The sequence below is a fragment of the Cicer arietinum genome, chromosome 2 (assembly GCF_000331145.2).
Source record: "Cicer arietinum cultivar CDC Frontier isolate Library 1 chromosome 2, Cicar.CDCFrontier_v2.0, whole genome shotgun sequence".
In the NCBI taxonomy this organism is placed as follows: Eukaryota; Viridiplantae; Streptophyta; class Magnoliopsida; order Fabales; family Fabaceae; genus Cicer; species Cicer arietinum.
This window is the reverse complement of record NC_021161.2, coordinates 21,880,934-21,890,531: the sequence shown is the minus strand read 5'-3', so window position 1 is coordinate 21,890,531 and position 9,598 is coordinate 21,880,934. Positions and strand designations below refer to the sequence as shown.

At 29.0% G+C, this 9,598-nt stretch overlaps 1 pseudogene; it reads right to left on the bottom strand.

Moving 5' to 3' along the window:
- Positions 1 to 768: 768 nt before the first annotated feature.
- The window catches only part of LOC101494989 (beta-glucosidase 30-like), a 12,143-nt pseudogene continuing 3,313 nt past the window's right edge, over positions 769 to 9,598 (bottom strand).

Here is a 9,598-nt window from a genome sequence, read left to right as displayed (position 1 = left end):
TTAGATATGGTTAAGTGTCTGTTATTTAGTTAGAATTTTTAAATTTGGTTAGTATTAATTACAAATTAATTAAATAGTAAGTTTAATTAGGATCACTATATAAAATGTTTCATATATTCATATTGTAATCAACTTTGCTCAATTCTTAAATAATTTAATTTTTTTTAATTAATTCTTTCTTTTTTTGTGCTCAATTATGCTTATCAACATAGTTTCAAGAGTCATGTCATCCACTTTGAAGACATGGTGTTCTTCATTCTATTTTATTTTCTTCTTTCCTTCCACTTATTTTCTTCTTTTGCATCCATTTTCCTTTGCCAATTTTTCCAAAAAAATCCAATTTTAGAGCTTAAGTAAAAGATATCTTTTGTATTCCCAATTTGAGTTTTTGACTCTTTGTTACTATATGTCTCATATTATTTAATTTCTCTATAACGTTGTTTTGTTGTTGAAAATCTTGTGTTCCTATTGACTATGCTTTCTCCATTTCTTATTTCACTAGTTTTCTTGCCACATTCATTTTTCTATTCTCTTCATGAACGGTTTTCTAATGCTCAAGCATCTGAAACGGATTTGGGATCATGTCTCTATAGATACTACTACAAATTTCAAATACACAAAGTTATTGACTTTTCAAAACAAATTTCTTTACAGAATCTTTGACTAAACAATATACTATTAACAACAAAATTTCAAGTGATTTCTTTCCCTTTTCTTTATTTTATCAATGTACTTCACTTTCGCAGTTTAGTCTAATCAAATCTCGTGTCAAATAGTTTTTGTACCATTTAGCAGCGTGGTTGGTATATGCCCCCAAGTTCTAGAATAACCCCCTTGAAACTCAAATGTATCAAATGCTGCCCACGCAAAGTAACCACACACGTTTACACTATGATTATCAAAATAAACATATAAAAACATTAATGATCATATTCTTGAGAAAGGAAGTTATACAAGCACACTATACTTGTCTACCTTTCACAATAATAACTATTTATTTCATCACTTTGATTTGATCGTGTTTTGATATTTGATATATTTAGAATAATATTTATAAATATTTAAAAGATTCTACTCATTCAAAGGGAACAATACCTTTTAAGTAAGAATAAATATTGATTTGAAAGAGTTTATAAATTATACTCTAATAATTTAAGAAGTTTTACATAGTATTACAATCATATATCATCATGATGTCAAATTTTTATATCACTTTCTAACCTATTTTAACACACATATATATAGTAATATGATTTAATGATTGCATTAATGATTTGATACAAAATATGTGCTTTCATTAAACTTTATTTTAATCCAACATGTTATAATTTCATTATATTCTTTTTAAAGTGTCCTGGAATAAATTCATATTTACAATTAATAAAATAAAGTTAAGATTTTTTTTTGTATGATACATTTTTGTGATGCAATAACACAATACAAAATAACTAGACCTTAGAAAAGCTTAACATTTGATCATACATAGATATAATGTACAAATAAATTTAATAAATGAAATAAATAGCTTCAATTGTAAAAATTATCAATTGTATCATTATATATCTATTACCCATTGAGTTATAAGGATGGTGAAAAATGACTTACTCAATGGCGACTTTGGTAGTATTTATATGTGCGGCAATGGAAATAGTTTGATGTTCATTCTTCAATGGATTTGGAATTTTTGTAGATCCACAACCTACGTAGAAATGATTTCACAAATCAAATATATTAATCAATCTCTTTTTTTGGAATACAATATAAATATTAGTTATAATATTGTAAATATGATCAAAATGCAACACCAACTATTTTCAGTTATGTAGATTTTAGAATTTTTGTACTTGTTCTTAATGTAGAGTAAGAAATTATATAATCCTTCAGGATAAACATAGAATCAAGCGTATTGATCCTACAAATTATCAACATTGAACAAAAATTATGAAGTTATTTCTTCAACAAATATGATTGTCCTAAATTCTTATCAATAGTTTCTCATCTTGTATCCAAGGGTTTTTCCTTCAGCATTAAAAACTGCAATTATAAAAAACAAAAAAAAAATTATAATTTCTTGTAATTCTCTTACATATCATATAAATAGAATTAGATTTGCATAATTGTGGCGTCAATTTCACTTATGATTTTTTATAGTGAAGATGTCTTTTCATATCAATTATTATTATTTTAAAAACAATAGATGTTAGTTTGAGCAAAAACATACCTTCAGATTGAGCTAATGCATCAAAATTGTCACCAACAACTTTGGTTCTATTAGATTCATGTATAGCAAAGTGAGAAGTATAATAATTGATTCCAATAAAGTTTGTGCTTCCTTTTAACATTTTTTTTCTCCTCCTTAGTGAATTTGGGTAGCCTATTCCCCACCAACTTTTTCATGATTTTTGGATAATCTCCATGGAACACCGGCTCTAGAAGCCTGAATTTCAAAATTAAATGTAGCAAAATGAATGTCAAAATTATATGTAGCAAAACAAAAAATTGATATCACCATGTATTAACCATTAACAAAGGATTTAAAAGGTCAAATAATGTCGAACTAGTGATCAAAGACAAAAGGTTAGTGGAATACATGTTAAGTAAACACTTACCATCCCAATAGAAATCAATTAGTCTTAGAGTAGCAGCCACATCCTCTACTTTGGAACTGTACGTAACATAACATCCTAAAGAAATAGCAAGTCCAATTTCTCCCCCTTGTATTGTCTAAATAAAATAATTAATGGAAATTAACACTTTGTTTGTTCTTTAAATTAATCCTTGTTTTATAAATATTTCACATTGTTTTCAATCTTAACTGTTAATCTACGTATGTTTTGAGTTGAGGTTGATGTTATATAAGTAGCATGCATTATCCAAAATATGTCTTACTTGGAATTTTGTTCTGTATAACTTTGATGTTGTAGCATGGGCAATGAGGAAGTTGTGAAGTAAAGTATATGCTTGTTTTCATATTCTAGTAGTTTGGCATGCCTCAGTTGAAATATTATCAATGTTGTACATATATTGATATATAGCTGTGACTTCTGCCTCATTGATTGTAGTCCAATATTTCACTCGATCTTCATATGTTTTGAATAAAAGTTCACTAAAATTCTTGTAATGTTTCCTGAAATTAGATTTTACCATAAATAATATAAGAATGCTTGGTGAAATTTCATAGTTTTGTGTTGACTGACTTAGAGTAAACCACTTCACTTCAATGAAAATAAAATATTTAGATGGGATGATATTATTAAGGTAAATTTACACAATGAAGCGATTTAAGAAGACACCAAACTTTTGTTGAAGGGCTAAGGATAGCCAAAGTGAAGGATAGTCACAAAAGGTTAAATACCTGCACAATTAAATTGATCATAAAAAGCGAGAAAAAAAAATTATCACTTATATTTTAAACATTTCTAGTTGAATCTAATTAACGTAATGAATATTGGATTTTTAAACTCATACCATTTTTGAGTAACTCATTGATCAAATTATCGTAGAAGTTGATACCTTCTTTATTTATACCTCCTTTTAAAGTTCCATCTACATAATTGGTGTTTAAAAATGTAAAGAAAATTAAGTGTATTAGTGTTATTGAATATTGCAAGAAATGAATATATTGTAACATTATATTCTTCTATATATTAAATAGAGTTTAATGAATATTTGCCAAATAATTAGAGGAAGATCAATAAAAATACTAGGTCTATAAACGTAGGATAAATAATCATAGGACACATAACATAAATTTGACAAAGTCAATCGAAATGCTAACAAATATAGCTAAAATTTTTAACCTTCACGACTAAATAGAGAAAGCGAAACGAAAAAACTTTGGGGACCAAGTAAAATTTGAAAATAACGTTTACATTCTAGTTGTTTAATATTTGTTTACATTCAAGTAACATTTGAAGTTGCATTCAGAAAGTTAACGTTATTTTTAGGTTTCATTTGAGCCTTAAACAAAATACTTCAAATATGTTGAGACTTTCGATGCTTGAAAACCTTTCCAATATTAGTTGTAAATTAAACAAAACACTTCAAGTATGTTTCGTTTAATATTCATTTACATTCTAGGAATATGTTAGGAAGTTATTTACTAATTTAGTAAAATACTATTTTTAATAAGCAAAGTACTTATTAAGTATTTAGAATTTGTTAATATACACCTACTTATATTCTAGAATGAGTATATTAACAAGTTTTAAAAAAAATATTAAATAAATACATTTAAATGTGTAGCTTCCTAACATACTCCTTCTAAAAAAAGACATGCAAGTAACAAACACCTCAAATGTTAGAGAGACAATCTTACCAAATTATAAATAAAAATGATGTTACTAAAATTTTCTTTCATAAAAGCTAGTGAACGTATTACATAATTCCATTAAATATTTCATTGTTTTCATTACGTTAGTTCCTCTTTGGATATTATTATTTGATATTATGTTATTTTAAATATTAGATAGTATAAGTTTAAAATATTACTTGGCATTATTCTACTCCAAGATATCGACAAGAATTTACTCCAAACTTCTTCAAATGTTGCACATCCTCCTACAAGTAAATGGTAATTAAAAAAATTCAAAAAATTAAACACAAAATTTAGGTGTATATTTTTTTTCTTATTATTATTACACTACACTCTCAATTTATTCGATGAAATATCTGGGTTTATTTTTTCAATATCCTCTTTTTGAAAAAAAAAAAACACAAAATTACTCCTATTCAAAAAAAATATACCAAAATGCCTCATTTTTTTTTATTATAAGTCGCCATTCCACTTTCTTAAGGAAGCCCAAGTTCCAAATGGCGACTTCTCACATGGTTTTTTTTTTAAATAAAAAAAGAAATTCAATTTTTTTTAATTTTTAATGAAATTATATATATAATTAATTAATATAATTCATAAAAATATATTAAAAATAAATAAATAGAAATTTTAAATTACGAAAAAAAAATTAGTAAATCCAAGTTCCAAATGGGCATTTATCAAAGAATTTTTTCTTTAAAAAAAATCATTTCAATTTTTATTGAAATAACAAAAGTAATATATATACAACTAATATAATTTATAAAAATAGATAAATAGAAATTTTAAATTACGATAAAATTTTAGGAAATTTAAGTTTGAAAGCCAATTTTTCAAAGGATTTTTTTATAAAAGAAAATTATTTCAATTTTTGTTGAAATGACAAAAGTAATATATATATATATATATATATATATATATATAATTAATATAACTAATAAAAATAAATAAATAGAAATTTTAAATTACGATAAAATTTTAGAAAGCCCAAGTTCAAAATGCCGATTTCTCAAAGGTTTGTTTAAAAAAACATTTATTTCAATTTTTTTTCAATATTTATTGTAATAAAAAAATAATATATATATATATATATATATATATATATAATTATAATTCATAAAAATACATAAATAGAAATTTTAAATTATGATAAAACTTTAAATTAAATAATTTATTCATAAAAAACATTACAAATTTTACAAAAATTACGATAATTAATGTCGAAGGTGGCCTCTAGTACCACATTGCCGAGTTTTTCTCACACGTACGGGATTTTAACGACGCCTTGGTACATCACGAGTTTGTTGTTGTTGTTCTTCTTCTTCTTGATCTTCGTCTTCTTGCATTGGACGATGTCTAGGAGGAAGTGATGCAGAAGAACTACTTCCACCTTGAGTCCAGTTGGATATTTGATTAACGGAGTATATGCATTCCCAAAGCTTGGAATTTGAAAGTTTTGTTGACACATATTATTCAGTAACTGGGTAGCGGACTCAGGTGTATTATGACGACTGTTGAACGCATTATACAACAATTCTTCTTCGCTTGATGCAAATGATAGTCGACGATTGTCTTCTTGATGTGGCTGTTGACTGTCAAAATTAAATTGTTCCCCTGATGTGAACCCGTAAGATTGATGTGGGGTGTGGGTAAAAGTATGAGGATGTGGTGTATGGGTAAAAGTATGAGGATGTGGTGTGTGGGTAAAAGTATGAGGAGGCGGTTGAGTGTTAGGAGGTGTTGGTATATAATATTGATTTTGTTGTGTTGTGCTGGGCATTGATTCTTGGAAAAAATGTTGGCTAGATTGTGGTGGAGGTTGAGGGTGAAAAAAATATTGACTAGATTGCGGTGGAGGTTGAGGGTGAAAAAAATGTTGGCTAGATTGCGCTGGAGGTTGAGGTGGATTGACACGAGGATCAACCGATTGGTTTTCTACAGAAATAAGTCGTTTAGAATTTTTGCAAAACCAAACCATGTATTCATAACTTGGTTTGAATTCAACATTTAGAAGTTGACCATGAAGAATATGATTCTCTCGTTCATTCCACTCTTTGTTCTCATTTTCGTAGAATAATGCCCAACTATAGTCAACTTGTTTATGCAAATCTACCTTATGATACTTTCTCATGTTCCTCGAAGGATGTGGAATTTCTTGAGATAGTCCAAATTGTAGTTTCACTTTATCAGTTTGATGCATTTCTATTATGTAGAAACAAATTAAATATGTAGATACATTCCATAGCCAATTGTCTTCTGGATGATCATATGTTAGACGTAGATATGGCCTCCTGATAAACTGATATATAATACGTTTGTTAGTAATATATGCATAAGAAAAATAAAATAATAGAAATAATGTAATGTTTTAATATATTACATCGTTAACGGTCATATGATCAATTTTTGGTCGATATCCAGCGGTATGATAACGAGGTGTATCGCCAAATTTCATACCCTTTCCACTATATCTACGAAAATAAATTTGAATGTTAGTGAATCAATTGATAGTTTTATAAATATAATATTTAACTTTTTTTTTATATTTACCTTTTTGCGTATGGAAAATGAGGCTCAAGATTACTTATTGGTGCAAGAAACGGCATATGGTATCATGTCCACGTTTGAAGTAGATGTGAACATCCGCCGATCGACATAACACCAGGTTCAGATGCACGACACAATTCTCTATAAAGTGTTGCCAAGCACGCTGAACCCCAACTATATTCTCATGTCTCTCGCAAATCTCTCAACAAGTGCAACCACATAATATGTACTCTGTTGTGGGATTTGTCAGGCATTAATATGCCGCCAATCAATTCTAAAATGTATGCTCTACAATATATAATTATTTCTTCATTAGATGATTCTGGAGTTAACATTGAAAATGTTTCTCTTAGCCATTTTAATTTTATAAAATTCCTTTTTCTTTGAGATTTAGGTGGCATGACTCCTAACAAATCTAAAAAATCATTTGTCCATGATACCATAGTTGATCCAGTTACAGCTTTACCCCCAACACGTAAGCCAAGAAACAATGCAACATCTTATGTTATGGTGACAATGACAATGGTGACGATCTAGAGACAACATACGATCCACCATTCCATATGCGTAATCTAAATTTGGATTATGCTTACCAATCCTTTGAATTTGATATGCCATCTAATGAACCACCTCCATTAGATGCATCTCTTGAGATTGGAATGAAGTTTAATAGCAAACTAGATTGTCAACTTGCAATTAAGCATTATCACATAAAAGACTCCCTCAATTACCGTGTAGTAAAATCTGATCAATACAGGTATGTAATTAAATGTGTGAATCCACAATGCTTGTTCAAATGGAGGGCTTCGTTAAGTCAAAAAAGTAAGCAATGGGTGATTGGTCGTTTGAAAGGGCCCACAATTGCGCAAATTCCTCTATGTCACAGGATCATACCAAGCTCGACTCTAACATCATATGCGAAAGCATAAAGTCGCTTTTGAAAGCTGATCCATCAATTAAAGTGAATGTGATCATTGCACATATTCGGGAACAATACAACTACACAATCACCTATAGAAAGGCATGGATGGCAAACAACAAAGCTATCGAAACGATTTATGGGAACTGGGAAATGTCTTACAATGACCTTCCAAGGTGGTTGTTGGCTATGCAAAAATTTCTTCCAGGAACTATTGTGGGAATGAAAGTGTCACTTGCATATTCTGATAATACTCTATTACATGGGTCAAAAATTTTCAAACGACTATTTTGGGTTTTCCCTCCGTGCATATCTGGGTTTAAATTTGGTAAACCATTTGTCTCAGTGGATGGAACTTGGTTGTACGGAAAGTACAAGGGGACTCTTTTGCTTGCTGTTGCACAAGATGGAAACAAAAATACAATTCCCATTGCTTATGCACTTGTGGAAGGTGAGATAGGGGGTGCTTGAAGATTTTTTTTGAAAAATCTAAGAAGGTATGTAACACCTCAAGTCGACGTTTGTTTGATTTCAGATAGACACGAATCCATTAAGAGTGCTTATAATAATCCAAATAATGGTTGACATGATCCTCCGTCCACACATGTGTATTGTATCCGACACATTGCACAAAATTTCACGAGAGAGTTCAAGGACAAGGAACTTCAAAGAAAACTTGTTTGTATGGGTAATGATCTAATTCTTCTTAGTATATTTTCCACTTATCACTTTATCATATTTGATAATTTTTACATCATTTCTAATAGGATATGCATTAAATGAGCCATCATTCAAGTATTACCGCAATGAAATCAAGATGGAGAATCCAGAGGCTTTAAGATGGATCGATAATATCCCTCCAGAACAATGGACTATGGCTTATTCTCAAGGTCAATGATGGGGACACATGACAACAAACGTTTCCAAGTCCATCAACGTAGTGCTCAAGGGTACACGCAATCTCCCAATCACTACTTTGGTACAATCAACATACTATAGATTGAGAGTTTTATATGCAGAAAGGGGACAACAACATCAGGCATCATTAGCTTTTGATTGAGTATACACAGACGATTGCATGGACAAGATTAAATGTAAAGTTGGTAAATCTAATACTCACCAAGTCATGCAATTCGACCGAAATCATTATTCTTTCATGGTACATGAAACAGTAAACCCAAGAGAGGTGTGACCAATTGGTCATTTTGAAGTCAACCTTCAAAGAAAATGGTGCGATTGTGGAAAATTTCAGGCTATACATGTTCCTTGTTCACATGTCATAGCTGCATTTCTTATGCTCGTCAAAACTATTTAGTGCCTCTACCTGACATGTACAAGGTTGTTAATGTATTTAACATCTACAAAGAAGAGGTTCCACCTATACCTAATGAAGGATATTGGCCCACATATGAAGGTGAAACATTGTATCACAATCCTCAAATACGGAGAATTAAAAAAGGTCGTCTAAATAGTACCCGTATTAGAACTGAAATGGACATTAAAGAAAAAGTACCAAGAAAATGAGGATTATGTCGATTAACTGGCCATACTTGAAAACATTGTCCAAATGTTACAGCCCAGCTCTAGTCAATTATTGTACTTTAAAATTTCTATTTATGTATTTTTATGAATTATAATTATATATATATATATATATATATATATTATTTTTGTTATTACAATAAATATTGAAAAAAAAAATTGAAATAAATATTTTTTTAAAAAAACCTTTGAGAAATCGGCATTTCGAACTTGAGCTTCCTATAATTTTATCGTAATTTAAAATTTCTTTTTATCTATTTTTATGAGTTATATAT